At 38.0% G+C, this 19,827-nt stretch overlaps 1 long non-coding RNA gene across 1 annotated transcript; it reads left to right on the top strand.

The window, feature by feature from the left end:
* The first annotated feature begins 13,208 nt into the window (after positions 1 to 13,208).
* On the top strand, positions 13,209 to 18,427 carry LOC122179447. The gene is made up of 4 exons (XR_006178691.1): positions 13,209 to 13,245; positions 14,826 to 14,953; positions 17,210 to 17,373; positions 18,276 to 18,427. It is a non-coding gene; the product is annotated as an uncharacterized LOC122179447 (long non-coding RNA).
* The last annotated feature ends 1,400 nt before the right edge of the window (positions 18,428 to 19,827 follow it).

Here is a 19,827-nt window from a genome sequence, read left to right as displayed (position 1 = left end):
TGTAACTGCAGAGTGGTTACAGGAGTTTGCAGAACTTGGAGAGGGTATGATGTAGAGTCTACTTCCAGAAGAAAGAGTAGACTGATGAACCAGTTGTCTGTCTTGATTAGGTAAATTCTGTATGTACCCAAAACAAATACAAAACAAACAAACAAAACCCGCAACCTTATTTTCTCATTGCACAGCACTATCAGCTGAAAGCACTGTTAGAAATGACTTTTTGGCTCAACAGTGAAAGGTAGAAGTTACATTTTAGTAGGACAAAGATTATCCCACTTACCCATTTTAAAAGGGAGTTTGAAGTAGGAAAATGAAAGATGAGACAAAAACAAACAAAACTATACAAACCAACCAAGGAACATAAAAGCTGTGAAAATGGTTTGAAGAAGCTTCTTATTCTTTCACTTTTGAGTTATTATGTAAATTCACATTGATTTTTATCAAAGATAAGATCTTGTACTGGTAAGATACCATTACCATAAAATTTATCTAATCAGTCTTTCTTGGAAAATGGGAAGGCTCCGTCAATGACTGTATCTATTGGTGTATGTGGTCTTACATTATAAAGAAACTGTATTTTCAGATGGGCTCTATGCCACTTTCCTTTTCTTTAAAAGAATTTTGTTCTAAGTTAAGAAAGCTTGTGTTTCACATGTGTATAGAAAGTTTCTGTTAGTAAAAGACTAACAAAAAGAAGTGGGAATAAAATAACATGCTTACAGAAATTCTGTAGACATTTTGTGGGTTTTTCTCCAAGTTTTATTTATGTGTTTATTTCATCACACTGGGCACAAGCAAGAAGGATGTTCAACAGCAATGAATGTGACAGCTATTTGCTAGCATGTGAATATAACTGAACTTCTGAAAGGCTGTTAATACTTAATTTTTATTATATTATAATATTAAAAAATAGCTTTTCTCTAAAGGACTCAGGAGGCTTTGTTTTGAAATCCAAGTGTCTGAAATTTGCTCAACTTGTATCTAATCAACACTAGTCTACTGAGTAAGTACTTGCTATTGCATCTCTTTATATCTCATAACTAATATTGTGCTGAGTTTTATTTTGGTGACTTCCATGAAATAAACCTTGGAGGAGAAAAAGATACCCTCCTATTTTATGATGGGTATCCACTTTCTCTACACAAATGGATCAAGAAAAATATGAAGGTTATAGTAAGCATGCTTTGCAGTAGAAGTGTTTATGGGAAAAGAGGATGAAGGCTTGGAAGCGTGCTTGATAGTTTATCAGTCATTGTGTTGACCAGATGAGCTTCTATGGGATTTAAAACTAGTCTTCATGGTCAGGCTTTTGCACTTTGTCAGTTAGCAAGTAATTATCATATTACTTAAAATGTGTTTTCCCCAGTCAGGGTGTACACATCCAACAAGTGTATTTCAAGCTTTGACCAAGAATAAATATTTGTAGTTTGAGGAAATGGGGGGAGTGTTCATGTCAGTTTATATAAACATGTAAATTGACTTTAGATAATCCAGAATTTTTTATCTCAATGTAAAAAGTCCTATGCTGATATAAACATCCTTGATGCAAAATTTCTTGTTGCTAATTTTGTAAAGGTTATAAACAGTATGGGAGGACAGTTAAATCAGAAGATTATTGGCTAGTAATCCATATTAGCTGTTCCAGAGTGAAGATCAAGAGACTTCACCGTAAGAAATTGCAAGGTAATTTGTATGTAAATTTTCTAGGGTAATTGTTCTTTAGCAGATACTTTTGTACTCCATACTACTTCAGTCAATACTTCGTTAGTTGTACATTTTCTTCTTTAATACATGTTTCTGAGCTCAGATATTCTTCTCATTGCTCTTCTCATTGTTAATGCTCACTCCTTTCTTGAATGCTGACCTGTACCTGACCTCATGACCATCTCATAGCAATGGATTCAACAGAGTAAATATTCATTTTAAAATATTTCCTTTCATTTGTAATTCCTATTTTCAGTTTTTTTTGAGAACTTGTATTACAAGGCTGCTATGTAGATATTAACATTCAACATTCCTTTTCACAGCATTCACTGTTCTAAGTAGCTCTGTCATCTTCATTTTTATTCTCTTCCTCTGTGATAGGAACATGTCCATACGAAGAGAGGAAGGATACTGGACATTTTATAGTCCTCTATCATTTATTTCTGAATATGCTTTTTGAGTTATGTTTTTGATAGTGGAATGAGAATTGGATAGAAAATAGTAAGAGTAAAAATAAACCTCATAAAGCTACTGTAATGTTTTCTGTATTAGTTTTCATCCCTATATTTATTCATCCAATTATTTTTATTTATGAATTTCTTGCCTTTCATGTTCCTGATGTACACAGAGGTGGACTCCCATCTAACTCTTCATAGTAAAATATTTTCCCAGAATTGGCAAGCTAATATAGAACCTAATAAGAAAGTGTACCAGATGCTTGATGGCTTTTCCAATGTATCACAGATACACAGAGTATTTTAAGGTTCCCACCTGGGAACTTGTCAGAAAGATGAGTCTTAACTCATGTCACTTGTGTAAGTCAATGTGCACGAGAATTTTATCTTAAATATTTGTATGCACAGGCAAATGGGGAGCTCATTTACATCCCATGCTTATGGGAATAATTAAACATCTCTCTTGAGATTCAGGTTGCCATTTTGAATACAGGCTTTTCATGACTTGCAAAAACTTTCTTATTGGTATTCTTGGTTAACACCTACTGCTTGAGAGCTAAATGGAACAAGAATCCTGTTGCCTTTGGACCAGTGAGCTTTTTCTGTTCTGCTGTTTTAAAATCTGTTGAGGCTGTAGCTTACATTTCTTGCATTCAGCTCAGAAAATTCCTCTTTCCTTGAAGAAACAGGAAGGCATCCCCAGGTACTCCAGCAGGGCAGAAACCTGTTCTACTGGTTTGAATTTCCAGGCTTCATCCCTGGACCTGTGCCACTTGACACCAGCCACTAAGGAGTTTGCCTTCTGGTTTTACCTTTCAGCCTAGTTATTTGGACTTCCACTAAATGGTAAATAGAAATGTGCAGGAACCCTGCGGAGAGGTTGCTTGTGTTTCTCCTTGCACTGTGCAAGGTAGAGAGGGTTAAAGGACTTCATGTCTCCAACAGTGTTTTCAGATGGGTCTGTAGTGCAAGCTGGTCCCAGCAACTAGGCTCTTCTCCAAGAGCTCACTGCAGTTCTTCCCTAGGGCAAATGAGGTCAAACATCATCTTTCTTAGAGACTCCAGAAAGATTTTTATAAACACTGGGTCCAAACTTGGAGCCACTTTTTTTTTTTTTTTAATGGGAGAAGTTGTTTTTTTTTTTTTTTTTTAACCCAGTGAAGTACACAGGGCCTGAACTAAATGCAGGTGCGATGCCTGTAGGATCAGTGCTACCAAAACTAATCTCCTAACAAGCAGGAGTGATAGCAAAATCAAACCCACTTGAGCACTTCATGTGGATGGAAGACTTCATGTTGGAAAGTAATACAGTTGCAGAATTTTTTAGTAAGGTCAAGGAATCTTCCTGAAAGAGCTGTTTCTTTAGCTTGTGGTAATCCTAAACTTCTGGATACCAATACAAACTACTAGAACTGCAAGTCAGAAGGCGTCAAAATCTGTACTGTGACACGTTTCCTCCTTTCTAATTTAGGAAGATAAGGGACCTTTTATCTTCATTGTTTAAAAAATACTTATTGGAAGGTTACAAGATATTTTGTGAAGTTACGTACCATTAATATTGTAAGTGTCCCCTGACTGAATGATCTCATTTCCATCAGAAATGAGAATACTGCCCTATGCTAGCTATTTCACTGTACAAAGGTGCTCCCCTGTGTTATCTGTAGGAAAGCTTTCATGTTTGGTTTTTCCCCCTTAACCTGCTGAATGCTGTTGAAACAGGGTAAATAACCTGTAGATCTCTCCTGAGATAAGTAGCAAAGGGAATTTTTGCTCGAGACTTCTATGTTCAAACAGATTGGGCAGCTCCTACTAAACCATTTAATCAAGATTCAGAACTTGACCGTGCCCTACCTCTCCTTTCAAGCCCCCACATTAAGTTGTGTTAGGCTGCAAGTATTGAAAGTTAATGAGGCTGCAGCTACAGTAAGTCACATGTAAGAATATGGATGGTGCACAGATGGCAGAGGAGAGCAGACAGCTTTCCTGTTAGAGAGAAACACAGAGCACTGAAGCTCAGCTGGGATCTAGAGAAAGAGGGGGAAATTCCTAGTTTCCAGCAGAATTTATGAGTTTGGCAGATAGACTCAGCCCAAAGCTGCTTGTTTCCAGCTCTGCATTAATAGTGAGGGCTGTCCTCGCATCCCCACTCCTCCAGCACTGTATTCCGCTGCATTCTGCCCATCCCAGGACTTACCCAGATAATGAAATATGACACTTTGGACCATATACAGGTTTAATGTAAATTAGTGTGTTGGCAGAGAGGAAAGCAGGGCTCAGCAGGTAGGATGGCTGATAAGAAACTGTTGGTATTCATCAATTCAGAGAGCAGAGTTACTGACTGTGCTTCTTAGCTCTTTGAACTAGACTGAATCTGTGCATCTTTGAGAATTTCCTTGAGATATCATAGGCATCTTTCCCTTCTTTCTGTCCTCATCATAACATGAACTGACTATGTAACAAACACTGCAGCAACAGTTAAAATCTGTGAAGGACCAGTCCCACAAAAATCATGGCAGGCAGTAGAACAGATAAACCCCTAATGATACACAGCTTGTTTTCTTCTCAGTGGTGGGACTGCTACTCATACCCACAACATTATCCACTGTTCCGTTCTGTAGTATTCTGATTAGTCCATCTTTTGGGTTTTAATCAAATATAGTTTGGAGTACTTTCCTTAATGTGGTCTTATTCCTTCCAAACTCAAGCATGACTGGAAAATAAAAAGCTTGGAATATGATTCTATGGTGTTAAAAAGGTAACAGATTTGCTTTCATTTTTTACAGCACAATCTCAGCCTCGTGCCCAATAGAAATTTGCAGTCAGATTTCACGACACCAGAATTCAACACCAAAAGAAAAAAAAATCTATCATTTGTGAAATTCTGGTAAGGGTTACGCAGTTAGAAAGCTCAAGCGAAGTACAGAACAGCTTTAATGTTCACTTTAGAGCAATGCAGCAGCAACAATAGTAATATCAATGTATGGATATAAATTTTTATTCTGACACAAGTAATTATGTTTTATCACCAATAAGTTCCTATGCTTGCCTTACACGCTGTGGGTTAAATGCAACTGATAATTCTTAAAATGGAGTCAAAGTGTCAACTGAATTTTAAAATGATAAAATAGATATATCATACTAAAACAGTTTAAGAATCCACTGCACTTAAATATATAATCCTTATATCTAGGTTGATGATCAGAGCATCTTTGTAGCATCTGTGAAATCACACAGCGAGAAATACATCCTAACAGGCTTTATAGTTAATAAAGAATGACACAAAATTCCAATCTCTTATTAATCTGGACTAAGCTGAGAAGAAAAACTTGCTTTAAACCTAGTCTTATAAACAGAAGGTCTAATCCTGAGCCTGTTTGCTGAGGAGAGTTAAACTACTAACAGTGAACTGCTATGTTTGATCAGAGGCAGAGAACAAAGCTGCCCATTCCTGGGGAGCAGCAACACGGTGCTGGGGAGTGGATTGCTCTGTGCAGTGAATGTGGAGCATGAAGTACAGGTCATGGGATCGCACACACAATTAATGAGCCAAAATCAACACAGGCGGGGAACATTAGGCTCATTTATTTAATTATTCACTACAGGCGAAGTCAGATGTTCATGAAATTTCAGAATCTGGGCAGCATGATTGTGCACTGGATCAGTTCACATTGAAGTCTGCCTCTAGACCAAACAAGGGAGTTTCTGATCCAAGCAATGGCCACATCTAAGAACTTTGGATAAAGCAGTATTTAGCTTTTGTCTAGGAGTTACAAGCTGTCTGCGAGGTATAATGACTTAAATTGACACATACCAAAAGATCACTAAATTTTCAACAGCTGTATTATGTATCAAAAAGCAATTTTAGAAGTAACATTCACAAGCAAAACATGTTACAGTTAAAATCAGATGCATTCAAACACCCAGGAATTCTGCAATAATTTTTCTGTTTTTTAAAGAACATTTAAGTCATTAAAACATAACATTCCATCAACACTGAAACATTTCATACAGATATCAGTGCTAAATGGAGTATCTATCACACCACATGTGACCTTCTTAGAAAGATCAAGGTGTTCTTTTTTATCAGATGTGTTTTTTGCAAAGTAGATGCTCAGACTTCAGAACCTGTCTGGAAATTGAGCAGTGGTCCATAAGCTATCCCCATATGGCGGTACTATTTTGCACAAAGGGAGAATACGGTATTGTTTATCTTTTGCTAATGAAACTAATTAACACTAACAGGCAATCGTCACTGAATTTTAGCATCTATTTTTAAATGAGATGGTGAAATTAGCTGCTGTCTCTTCATTAAGCGTGAACTCTGGCTGCTGAACTTAATTGACCTTTGCGTGAGTTAAGACAGAACATCAGGGATATCAGACAACAGCTTTTCTATGACAATAGAGAGAATAAACATTACCTAGGAAAAACTGTAATTTAAAAGCAGAAAGAGAATTAAAAAAAAAACAAAAAAAAACAACCCTGAAGAAAAAGACTTTATTCCATGTTCCCATTAACACATTCAGACACTTAGCACACGTTTGGGTATTTCTCAGGCCTGACCTCTCAGCTGGTCAGTGGATTTCAGTGTTTAAGTAGCTAAGCAGCAGCTTGCAGGCTGAGCACTTTCATACTTCAGGCCACCTGTTGAAATGCCTAAATATAGTTCTAGGAGCTTAATCTCAGGCTTTGATGGCCTTGGCTGTTAGAAACTCTTATTGCAGATGATTGAAAAGTAGGTGAAGGTTCCTGAGGGTCTGGAAATGAGCATCAAGGCAGCCCTAGCTCTCTTCATGCAGAGACAAAAACAAAGCTGAATGCATTAACAAAATAACAACATGAGGTTTGGCAGATGGGTGATACATGAGAAACCACTGTGTTATACCATAGCCCCCTTCACTGATGGCCAGAGGAAGTTTGCCAATGAAGAACTAACACAGGCTGAGCTCCACTCACTATCAGAGGCTGAAACTCATTTTGGCTATCCAATAATAAAATTGTACCTGTGGCACATAGCTCAAATGCGCAAACCCACAGAGCTTCTTTTGACTGCTGGGTATGGCTCTTTGTCTCTCTTTGTAAACACCAATTTGATTTAATACCCTGCCAAGCGGTTGGAGAACAGATTTTAGTGATTAGAATACATTGGGTAGTATTTCAGATGGAAAATTCTAGAGATTCAATTATTATGCAAATGGATGTTTGCATGTGACTGTTTTTGAAACAAATTAATTGCAGCAGCACGAGTAGGTCCTTGTGTAAGCAGCTGTAGCATTATTGAGGAGATTCACAGCAGTGTGATTATTCCACTTGTGCTGAAAGGACCAGTTTAATCTTAAAAAAAACCCTGCTGTCAGTGGGTCTGCAGTGACATTACATTTGTGTATATACCATGTAAACTGCACTGCTACAGTTTATGTGAACACAGCCCTCACAACAGGTAGCAAGAGAATTAGACTGCCTCATTTTTAAAGAGATGAAATAAAGATTGAGGTTCTTGGCAGGCTTTGTAAGCATAAACAAAAATACTACTGAAGTACGATCATTTCCAGATCAGAAAGCTAGCACTGTGTATCTGTCACAGAAGCTATAGGACATGTGAAGGAACATCCAACTGGATCCTGGGCAGAAAAGTGGTATTTTAAAAGAAAATGCAATGGCTGTTGCTGTAATAAATGCACTACTTGCCCAGCCAACGTCTTCAGGGGAACATGGCCAGAGACCTCACATTCTAGAGAATGTTTTGCCTGAATAACCACTGACAGCACAAGCGTCAGGAGCTATTGCCAGGAAGAACTTTGAGCTTTGTTTGCAACTATTCAGGTCCAACAGCAGCCACCTGACTGCCCGTGGTGCACCCTCTGTAATGACTGATGCTGCAGTCACCTCATGCCACATAGTAGGGGAAGAGGCTTTTGAACAGGATGACATATGCTGCCCTCAGCATGAAGCTCCAGCCACCACAATGTGCATTTGCACACAGCTGCATCTCCACTGAGCATCTCTGCTGCTCTGCTTCCTTCATAGCTTGCAGACTGGTTCTACAAAAGCTTTGGTTATATACTCTGGAGATCATTGTAAGTGGAGGCAGTTACTCTTCAGACACACACTGCATCCACAGACAGATACAGGGCTTCTGCACAAATAAATTTTTTTCCTGCTGACTTTCAAATGCTAATGTTTTTCAATCTATCTTAAACAGAAAATAAGAGGATCATGCAGTCAGCCTGCATTTTTTTTTTTTTTTTTTTTTTGTTTGTTTTTTTCCAGTTCTTTTTGCCTGTTGGATTTGAATATGTCAAGAGTAGAGGTTTTGGTCCTATTTTTCCTCCAGTTAATTGATTACCAATTAACTTGAGTTAACTGAATTCAGCACTAAGTGCTGGTCTAGACATGCCACAAATGTTTGTTCCAGGACATTCTGAAGAAAACCACAAGTATTTGAGTCCTGGAAGAAAAATCTGTGGAATATCCCGACTAGCATTTGCAATTGTGCTATTAGGTCAAGTTAGCATTGCAATTAATTATTGTGGGGTAAAGGGTACGAGAAATGTTAGCACTGAGATTACCTAATAAATTTGGTGTTCCAAATTGCCACTGCCAGAAAATTAATCCTCCCATGCCACTCAGAATTAGTCAGTAGATATGTGAGAATTCACTGCTCTCAAGGTACAAGGATATAATAACTACGTACATGGTTTGGATAAAATAAACCTAGCTACACAAATATTAGCAACTTTCTTGTTTGTAATTTCAACATGTTACTTAAAAGACTAACAATGTATTTACATTACATCGTTGCTTAGGTATGTTAATTAACTGAAACTTAACAGTCATAAACCACCAGGAATGTAATGAAGAAAACTAGTATTTGCTTTACTACCTTTTCCATACTTTAAAATATTGATGTAAGCTCAATTTTTACATTCTTCTGTTTTTCCCATTTTTTAAGCCCCCCTTCTTTTTCTTAAGTCTTTGTTCTTCATGTGCGGGAGCAGGCAGCTCTACATCTCAACCTTTTCCAATTAAAGTAATAATGAAAAACAACACAGCAGTATTTTCTTTGACTGACATCTTCCAGAAATATGTGTTGCAATCAAATGATAAGCCAATTCCCCTATGCCCCTATTCACAGCACATTTCTGTTCTGATCTGCAGCCTTGGATAACTTTGCTGCCAGCTAAGTGGGATACCTCACAGTATTTGCAGATTGCACCTAACTTTTTATCATCTGGCACTCAATAGGCAAAGCTCTCAGTTCAGTTCAGCACCAGTCCATGAAACACTATGCCTTTTGTTATGTGAGAAAGCAGTGGCAGATTTCTGGCATTGGGTAATTCAACAGACCTATAAATTATGGAGTCACATGAAGAACTGGCATTACGTGGCTATCTGGGGAAGGGACTTTTCAGAGTCCCCTTTAAGCACAGTGCATGGAGAACCACCGCAACAGCCACAGCTAAGAATTGCTATATCTCCCCTCTAGAACCCCTGCCTCATCTATAAGGTGGAAGCTAGCTGCACAAGCTTCATAATCAGAGCATGTGAAGCAACAAGTTTGGGAAGGGAGGCTGCTAGAGACCTCAATTCACATCCAAATTGATCTACAATAGACTAATTCAAACACTGAAAGCTCATCTACCAGCTTTCTTGTCTCTGTCTCACTCCTATGTGAATGAACAATCCCTGGACTCACAACCCCTCAAAACATGGGGTAACAACAAACAACAAGAACATGGTCAAAAGTAAGAGTGAGGTTACTTCACAGTGAAGAGCAAGCTGGGAGCTGAGACAGCCACAAAATGTCTCACCAGTAAAGCATAGCCCCACAGCAGGGTAGGAAGGAAGACAGAATAGACAGAGTTTACTAGCACCTCACTGAATACCAGAATGGGAAAATAACTCAGGGAAATCAAACAGGTAAAAGCAAGAGGCGTTACTAGGGAAAAATGTACCTGTGGCTTAGAAAATTAGAAAGAGTTCCTAGCCTGAACTTCAATATTGTCCTGGGGACACAGCCAGGGCTAGAGGCTCCCAGGTGAGCATGGTCAGGGCCATCAAGTTCTATCAGGGTTCTTGGGAACTTCAGTATGTATCCCTACCTTACAAAGCCATGTTGTTGAAGAATGGTTTGTTGTAAGATGGTTTGGATGAAGAACATGTGATATCTCCTGAAGTGCAAGGATAATTTTTGGCCTGTAGTTACACCAGCTGTTGAGGTAACAGAGTTTCTTGTGTGCTAATTTGGAGTAAAGAAAATGCTTCTCTTAGTGTAGTAGTTGCCTTTCTGCAAGATCATAGAATCATAGATTGGCTTGGGTTGGATGAAGATCAAGGTACTGGGATGGGGTATGTAAGCTGGGCTGATGTTAGAGAGAATCTAGGTGGTTGTTTCAGGAGGGAAGCTCAGAAAACTGGGTGATTTTACAGGGATTGTGGTGTTCAAGGCTATTGGTTGTTGGTTTGACTTTTTCAACAGTGGGAAAATGATCTTAATGAAAATAATCTACTTTGACAGATGGTTGAATAGTTCAGCAGTTTTTCTGTAAAGCCAAACCTATTCGCTTTTGGTGAAAACTGGTTAGGAGTATGTTGCTTACCTTTCAAAGATGTTTCTGATTTTATTTGACTGGGTTATGAGAATAGCATCCTGGAAAAGCTGGGCAAGCAAGCTATAGATGTGTGAAAGAGCTGAGTGGGTTCAGGGGCAGAAACAAGTTCTCTAAAGCTGAAGCTTGTGTTATCAGTATACAGATATTACTGCTGCAGGCAAAAGTGCCTTGGAGATGGGGGTGTCAAGTAACTCATCCATCTTGGAGAAAGCTAGTATGATTTTAGAGGTAACGTTCCAGAATTTCACTCACTTGTGTTTTTTTTCTGTTTTGAGAGCGATGTGGCAGAGATAGGTGGACTTATGCTTCAGGGAGATCCATAAGCTCCTTCCAAAATCCGGCTTTGACCTTGTCCCCTTCAGTCCTTCATGATGGGGCAGTTAATGTCTGTTAGGGTATCTGGAGTCCTAACAAGGTTTTGGGCTCCCTCTAAAGTAAAGTGATGTTTATGAAGGAAAGATAAAAGATGCTACTGATTTTTATTTATTTATTTATTTTTATTTTTTTCATTCTGGAAACTGACTGAAAATTACTATTTGAAAGTATTTTTCAGAGCTGTCACACTTAAATTATGTTTGTAACTTGGGGTATTCCTCTCTTCTTGATTTGTGAGTACTGGTCTAACTAATGCTCTCTTTGTGGTTCAAGTATATTTGGAGTTCTTTCCAACCTTAATGGTTCTATGATTCTTAAAAAAAACTAGAAGTGACATTTTCAAAAATGCTCTCACTTTCAAAAAAGAATAGATACGCTTGGCTGATAACATTTTTTAAAGCCTTAATTTTATTGTCTAATTTGCTGCTCTGTTCCTTGAACTTCACATGCAGGCTAAGGTTTGCAAAAGACAAGCATTTCATTTAAAATACAGAGTGATTCTTACACTGTCATGCAATTTATGGTGTACAGACCTTTTAGATAGCCTTTTCAATGTATCAGTGAAGTTGCAAAAACCTTCACATGCTTTCCCTTGAACATCTTTGCTGCTAAGTACTGATGGTAGCTGCTTTTCATTAAAGTGGAACTGTCAGAAGGCAAAAAGGATCTTTGTACCTCTGGGGATGTTATAATCTTCATTCACATGCAGTTTGTGAGTTTATCTGATCACTGTGCTTCTTGGAAGAGTTGCATCCACATAAATGCATTTACTGCTTGCGTGTTTGTGTTTGTTTGTTTGTTTGTTTTTTTCTTCAATGTGATTTCTTTAGCCTGTGCTATACTCTGGATAACAGGCTCACAGAATGCAAACTCTTACTCTTTTCTCTGGATCTTAGTTTCCTCAGATCTCACTCATTTCACATATGTGAGTCTCTAGCTTACCACTCTATGAGCCCACATAATTATGAATCAACTATATGAAAAATATGTAGAAAAAACACCAAAAGAACCAAAGCTATAAAAGATTCTATGATTCTATGAAACATCACCCTTTCAGGTCACGTTGTTTTTGATGAGCTTTTCATGCTTATTCACAACACTGCCTAGAGATTAGAAAAGAACAGGGTCTCATTAACGTCAGTTGTTTTCCACATATGTATGTATGCTGAAGTGATTGCAATGCTGAAAAATAGCAGAAGAGGAAACAAAATGGACTACAAAATATTTAGAAAGCAAGTACTCTTCGTGGAGCACGGAAAAGGAGCATGCAAAGAGAGAAGCTATAACGCCCTCTCTCTTCCATCTTAAGTAACTACTGTTATACTGTAATGTGATTTTCTGGCTGCATGCAAGTGCACGCAAGACATGGCAAGCCGCCTCCTTATTTAAACTACTGTTACATCTACTCTCCATGCAAATAGGTGGAGGTAATTATTGTTTGCTTTTTATTAGGATATTTCAATGAAGATCTAGGTTCTTAGAATTCAAAATCCAGGGAAACTAAAGTTTTTTTTAACCTTTCAAAACACATGTGGAACTCCACAGTTAATTAAAACTAATTAAATGTCTGGTGTAACAGCTTGTCATAAAACCATAATAAATTATTTTTATATAAGAATTATCATTTGCTATTGTAGGTTTTAATGATTTAAATAATTAATTGAGCTCCTGCTCTGGGAATGAAGGGGATCAGCTGAACGTTATCATGCTGAAGGACAATGATTTCTTTGCTGGGCCTACAGTGCCATCTACAGCACCAAGATTGCAGCTGAAAATAAAGTCTGAACTATGAAGTAACTATTTTTATTTATTTATTTATTTTTACTTTAAAGCCTTTAAAAATCAAGATGACTTTTATGTTCCTTTAAAATGTCACTAAGAAATGAATAAGTAATACGTTGTATGCCTGAACCTCTGATTGATCACCTGAGCAATGAGTCAGCCACGGGAGCACAGCTGAAGGCAATTCTCCTGTGCTGCCGGAAGGGGTGGAGCCTGGTTCCACCTCTCCTAGACCCATTTAAGAGCTGACTGCCAGGGGGAGAAGTTCTCTTTTGGAGATCTTTTCTTTCGAGTTTTGCAGCAAGCCCAGGATGCAGGTAAGCTTTCCATCTATTCTTTTTTTGTTGTTATAATCTGCTTTGCCTAACTCTCTTGTTTATTTCATGGTTATGACATCTTTATATTCATTGACTATACATATGTGTATTTGATAAAGCTGGTGTGTAATTTAATGAAATAACAGCTCGTGTTTTCTGAAGTTTTAGGTGGGTTATATATGGATGTATTTGTTATCATGGATGGCAAATATGTGTTGCTGCGTGTTTATATTTTGCTTCTAGATCTCCTTAAGACTTATAGACATTTCCACTTTATTAGTTAAAAAAGTTGATTTGCAAACATACCTTTATTATTGATCTCTGAAATAGATGAAGAATCCTACATTCCTATGTAGTTAGATGGGATCTAAAATTTTTCAGCAGATCCCATAATTGCTCTTCATATTTTCATGGACTTTGAATCTGGAGAAACTTCAGCCTATTACAAACAAAGACTAAAGCTCAATTTACAGTAGTTGCCTACTAATCTTAGAAATGTCTTAAAAGTATATTTTACACTTCAACAGAGTATTGCAGGCAGTTATTAAGATATGCAGATGTAAGTTGATCCTTCAGGAACTCAAAAGAACAAGAAGCTTGTAGTAGAAAGGACAAAGGCAGCTGGTGATAGTTTGGGCTTCTTTTTCAGGGTGCTGCCTTGTAGCCATCACATCTCTGGCTTGGGCTGCAAACCCAGGACGTACCTTAGAATAATGAGAGAGAGCATTAATTGGAGCACAAGTGCCCCTTGATCACTTGCCTGTTCATGATGATGAAAAATCCCCCAGTTTCAAGTTCACAAGAGATAAAAACTCTGATAAAAACTCACTTGTGCTTTCATTGAACAAAATTTGCTCTAGTCTGCTGTGTGGAGTCCTTCATCAGCAGGCCATGGTTTTAAACCCACTTAGACTGGCTGTTGCCTGTATAAAATGAATTTATTGGATTTCTGCTTTCCCTGGTAGGTAACCAGGAACATTGCTTCATTGCTGATTTTCCAATATTTGCCCTTTTTAACAGCAGGCTGAAGTGCTGATAGCCTTTGCTGTCCTTCTTGAAGGATTTATACAAGGTGATGCAAAGCCCTACAAATTTCCTGTCTCCCTGCTGCTGCCTCAGAGCTGTGCTCATAATGCCAGCTGAGGGAAGCTCCATGTTTTTAGCAAGGCTAGCAATGAGCATCAATAGTATTGAGCTCTCCAGACTCAGTTAGATGTTATTATGTCACCTTGGAAATTATTGTAAGCAAATTTGTTCTGTTTACTACCAACCTGAGTTGAAGATGATGATGATGTTTAAAGGCTTGGGGTATATTATCAAAATTGAAGGTGAAGAAAGATTGGCTTGTATTTTAAGACTTTTTTTTTTTTAAGCATAACTTCTCCTTTCCTGTACTCATAAGAAAAAAATAATAATCTGAGAACTGAGTATGACGCAGATGTTCTCAGAAGTGCTCCATTTTATTCTAAAATAGAGACAAATGACAGCTTCTGCATTCAAGGATGTCTGTTTATGATCCATGTAAAATATCTGTTGTAATCTACTAGCTTAAGTGACATTTTCTGGTTTACTCTTTGCAGGATTTTCAAAGGAAAGAGCACTTAGCAGCCAAAAAGCCTCTCAATCCCTATTGGCTTTTGCGCCAAAAGTCTGACTCAGGACTGTCACTGACATGTTAAAGCATCATCTCAAGAGCTGGGTGTTTTGAGTAAGTTGAGAGAATGCAGGGGCCATGGTATTCTTTCAGTTAGAAATTTACAATTTCAAATTGAGGGGAAAGTTTAAACTACAACAGAAAATGAAAACTGACATATAGCTGTGTTCTAACACATGGACTATTTCTAAAATGTCCTCTTTTTCTTTATTAGGCACAAGCAATTTATTAAAAAAAAAAAAAAGCCAGTCATGGTTATCAAGAACATACATCCATATTGTAAATTAGTCTATTGAAGAGCAGAATCAAGATTCTTAGATTCTGGAAGGATAAAGCCATCTTCCTCGATGAAAATAGTATCATTGGAAGAATTATCTGCTGCTGCTTCTGAAGAAAGCTTTGAAATCACAGGACTGGATTTTGAACTAATGCACAGTAGTGTAACAAATTAAATTTTCAATTCCTTGTTGATAGTTCTCAATCCTAAATATTACAAATTATACAGTAAAAGTGGATTTGCCGTAGGAGAGTGTAATATTTACTGTTTTCCCTTTCCTGCACTTCCAGTTTTACTGTTATGTATGTGTGAGTATACATAAGTACACATCTGCATTATATTTGGTAATATTTAAGGACCCTGAAGCTGAAGGCTGAAATTCAAATCTAAGTAGCTCACAGTGGTGCTGCAGCTGAGTGACAGTGCTGATGGAAAAGGGGGGGTGGCAGGTGGAAGGTGAGAACTGAGAAGGAGCTGGCAGTCTATTACTGAAAATAACAATAGGAAAGTATTTGCTGAGTGAACTGGGACTTTTGAAGGCTTTTGGAACATATGTCCAGAGGTTGAGCAGCCTGCCCTGAGTTTTGTCTGCAGGAGAAGCAGCTGTTGCTGGTAGTTCAGGTGGCTCCTGCCCAAACTGGGTCTGCTACAGTGTCCCAGTCTGAACTGGGCTTCATGAAAATCTTCCTTAAGATTTTTGAGGGATGTATTATGAAGGGCCTTACGTAACATAATGTGTCCTGAAGCACAAGAAATCCCTCTCAGTCTTATGGGACCATACTGATAACAGTCTAAACTCAAGAGGATTAAATTTAAGTCTTATCTGATTAGAGTTTGTTTTTTTTTTTGTGTGTGTGTGTGTGTGTGTGTCTACTTGAATTTAATTTTAGTTTATTCCACAGGAAAGCAGTGAATTTGAGGTGTGCTAGCAAAGCAGCAGACCCTTCTGTTTCTATTTTCAGAAGACACAATTTAAGGACTGACTATGTGGCCTTGGATAGTTTAAGCCACTTATTCCCAAGCTGTTGTGCATAAGACCTAAATAGCCTTTTTGCCGTGCGGCTTTCCCAAACAGCCTGCAGTGTCACAGTCTCTTCCCTATTGTATTACCAGAGGCACGGGATGCTCCCAAGTACAAGTGAGTCTGAGGCAGGCATTGGTGCTGCAGTAAAGAACATCAGGAGCATCTCTCTAGAACAGCTAATTTGGATCTAGGATCTCAGACACAAAAACTTCATATTAGAATTTCAACATGATGACACTTAAAATATTAAAATAGCATTACTTTCACAATATGTTTGTGGGAAGTGGTGCTGACAGTATGATTCATCAGATGTAATTTATTTTAGCCCAATTTTGCATAGGAGTACTTGACTTCTGAGATAAAATCAACAGTGGGCAGCAAATATCAGTTCTCTGAGTTGCTTGTTGCCCAGGATATGTGCATGTACTATCACTATCTCTCCTGTCAACCTGGTAGGATGGAAATAATATTATGAAATAAGGTCCTGGAGGTCAGTACTTCATAGAAACTAGTCCCTGCCTAGTAAATGATATGAGAATGTGCTTTATATTAATTACCTTTACTCAGATATCCTAAGTACATATACTTACACAGCTTTCTGGGCATCACACTAAACAGAATGAGAGAAGATAACAAATGCTGCAGCAGGGAATTTTAATCTTGTGTGCAGGAAGAGCTAGAAAAATAAATGAAAGAAGTCATTAAGAAAAGTAGATTGTGAGATGTGGGAGGTAGGATGCTGGAGGAGATTGTAACAAACCTTCAACAGCCAAGATTAAAAAAAAGGGAAGTTAAATCACTACAGAGAAGTTAAAAGAAAAATATAATGAAATAGGTCTCTTTGGTATTCTTAATGTTGCTAGCTATGAGAAAGTTATTACACTTGAAACTGTGGTTGTTCCAAAGGATGTTCAATCACTGGCAATAGCCCCAGTGCAGAGGATAAGATGGACTATGGTCCAGTCAGCTTTCTGACGTATTCACGACCCTGTACTCCTCTATCCCACAGGTTCATTTGCCAGGACTGTGCATTTGTTTTCTCTGTGATGTCGAAGAGCAAGAATTTGGGAACTGTCAGGAGAAGGAACAAACAGAAGTGTTTATAATAAGGAAACATAATAAGGAAAAATACTGTCCCCGAAGCAGTGATACAACTTTTGTGGCATGACTCAGGTTATCTTCAAAATTGTGATATATTTTGCCACTTACCAAATCATGCAGGGGCAACATAAACATGGGGCTGGAGGATTCTTCTTTCTCCTTTACTCCTGCCCCATGACCCCTGCTTATTTTAACTACATATACAGCACAGAGCTACTCTGTGTACATATCTGGTGGCTTCTGTATAATATAGCCAAAGCCACAAAAAGGGTTATAAAACCTGAAGAAATCATTTCCCAGCTCCTACATTGGTATGTCAATGTATCCAACTGTGCAGAAAACAACTTCCTGTTGTGTTTTTGCTACTGGGTTTTTGTCAAAATGCTTCCATTTTTATTGTCCCCCCCTTGTCTGCCTGATTTGTTTGCTCATTTTTTATTTTGTTAACTAGAAGGATTTAACAGCATTCAGTGAGTATATAGGACAGAGTTGAAGTAATTATGTTTTTCAAAGGGATTTTCATGCTTGAATGATCTCATCTTGCCAATAAGTTCCTTTGGCACTGAACTTTATTACTTAAAACACATTAGAAGAAGAGCTTGTACAATTCAATCACTCCCTTCAAAACTGTTACTACAATAACTGCTTCCAGCACGCACTCCATGGAGTGAAATTGTTAGTACACCTCTGAAAGAAATACAACATATCCGCCAAACCTGTTGTTCTTTCTAATGAGAAGGGGAAGACAATACTTAAGACTTTAAAAGGGGTCTTAAGCATGCTGTAACCATCTGAAGGATCAGGCACATGCATGTTCCTGGGCATACAGGGCCTGAGATACCTTCCCCACCTTCTAACGCAGAGATGGGGGGCAGGTCCAGCCAAAGACTAGTCTTCACTACTGGTAAACAACCAGGAATTGTTGTGGTTTTTTTTAAAGAATTTTTAAAATATTATTCTCCTATCTATTTCAGTTCTAGCACCTAGGTCATCCCCATCCAGATGCGTTTGGAGAGCTGAGCACAGCAATGTGTAGAAGGATTTCATGGACCCACAGGGTGATGCCAAGGAGGTAATTACGGCCTTGCTCATCACTATGCCTTCCCCCAGTGGTACTTGAAAGTTATGATGGAACTTAGAGCTCCTTAAAAAATAAATGTGCGCTGTCTTTGCACTCTTTACTTTCTATGAAATGTTTGTAATTAAAAAAAAAAAAATGAAATCAACAATCAAGATTTCTTCATTTATTTTAAAATGCATGTATTCTCAGTTTTTGCTTTTTTTGACTGTTCGTTTTTGTATTAGATATTTCTACACATAAAATGTTGCAGATTTAAAACGTGATTTTAAACAATTCAGCAGGGTTTCTAATGCCAAAGAAAGGATACTTTGCCTTTTGCAAAGAGGAATTCTAGCTTAGTTACAGGATATGCTACTTGGTGGCTCCAGCTGTGGCAGTAATGATTAAACTGACTTCTAATACGAAAATATTTACATTTTATCTAAACTTGTTTTAGTGGGTGATTCTGTGATTCTGTTTTATGTGTTTTTACTTTTGTAAGTAGTGTTCCTTCTATAATAACCAAGAAAACAATGGTAACTGAAGGAAGCCAGAAACAATTCCAGTTTAGCACCTGTTTTCCATATATTCAGTGCTTACACATCAATATTAATATATTCACTCTAAATTTATACGTGAGTGGTGCTGAATGAAAGTTAATGTGCAAATGTTTGCATAGCAGAAATATGCCTATAGCAACTGTGACTCATTTTCTTCTAGCCATATTAGTAGCCCTTAGTTATACATTCTTTTTTTCCCCAATTATCTCTTACAGTAGAATGTTCAGAGGTCGTGCTTTTGGTGTTTTCATCATAATAAAGGTATGTGAGTATATGTACCACTACTTGATTTCAATATCATAAGTAGTTTTCATCTGATTATTTTTTTTCCTGAAATGGAGAAAGACAAAGAGTACCAATTGCAAAGATGTTCATACCTTTAGAGCATGATCTGCTGTACTTGAAAGCACAGTGGTATGTGGTGCTGGCAGACTCCTGCAGCAGTTCAGCATTGCCAAATAGATATTTTGAAGATCATCAGACAACCTGAAGATTGTTCCTTCAGGTGAAAATATGAAATCTCATCACCAATCTGCTAGGTGTCTTTTAAAGTTTCTTTGTGTTCCTCCCTCTGAAGAAAAGTAATGGGGAGCTGGCTTCCTCAGACGTAGGAAAAGGCTGAGATGCTCAATGAGTGCTTTGCGTCAGTCTTCCCACATTTTCATGGTTTTTCCAGACCATGAGCCTCTAGATGAGGGTGTGGGAAGTATTTTCTGTCCCACTGTAATGGTGGAAAAAGACTGAATCCTCCCCATGCAATTGAATGTGTATAAGTCCACGGGGCCAGATTGTATCCATCCTAGCATTCTGAAAGAGATGGCTGATGTGGTTGTTGAGCTGCTTGCCATCATACTTGAAAAATCACGGCTGTCTGGTGAAGTTCCCGGTGACTGGAAAAAGGGGAAC

Source organism: Lagopus leucura, unplaced genomic scaffold (genome assembly GCF_019238085.1).
Source record: "Lagopus leucura isolate 7727_CA_CO unplaced genomic scaffold, USGS_WTPT01 Super-Scaffold_100002, whole genome shotgun sequence".
Taxonomy (NCBI): Eukaryota; Metazoa; Chordata; class Aves; order Galliformes; family Phasianidae; genus Lagopus; species Lagopus leucura.
The sequence above is the reverse complement of the archived record's forward strand: the minus strand, read 5'-3'. Positions and strand labels throughout refer to the sequence as shown.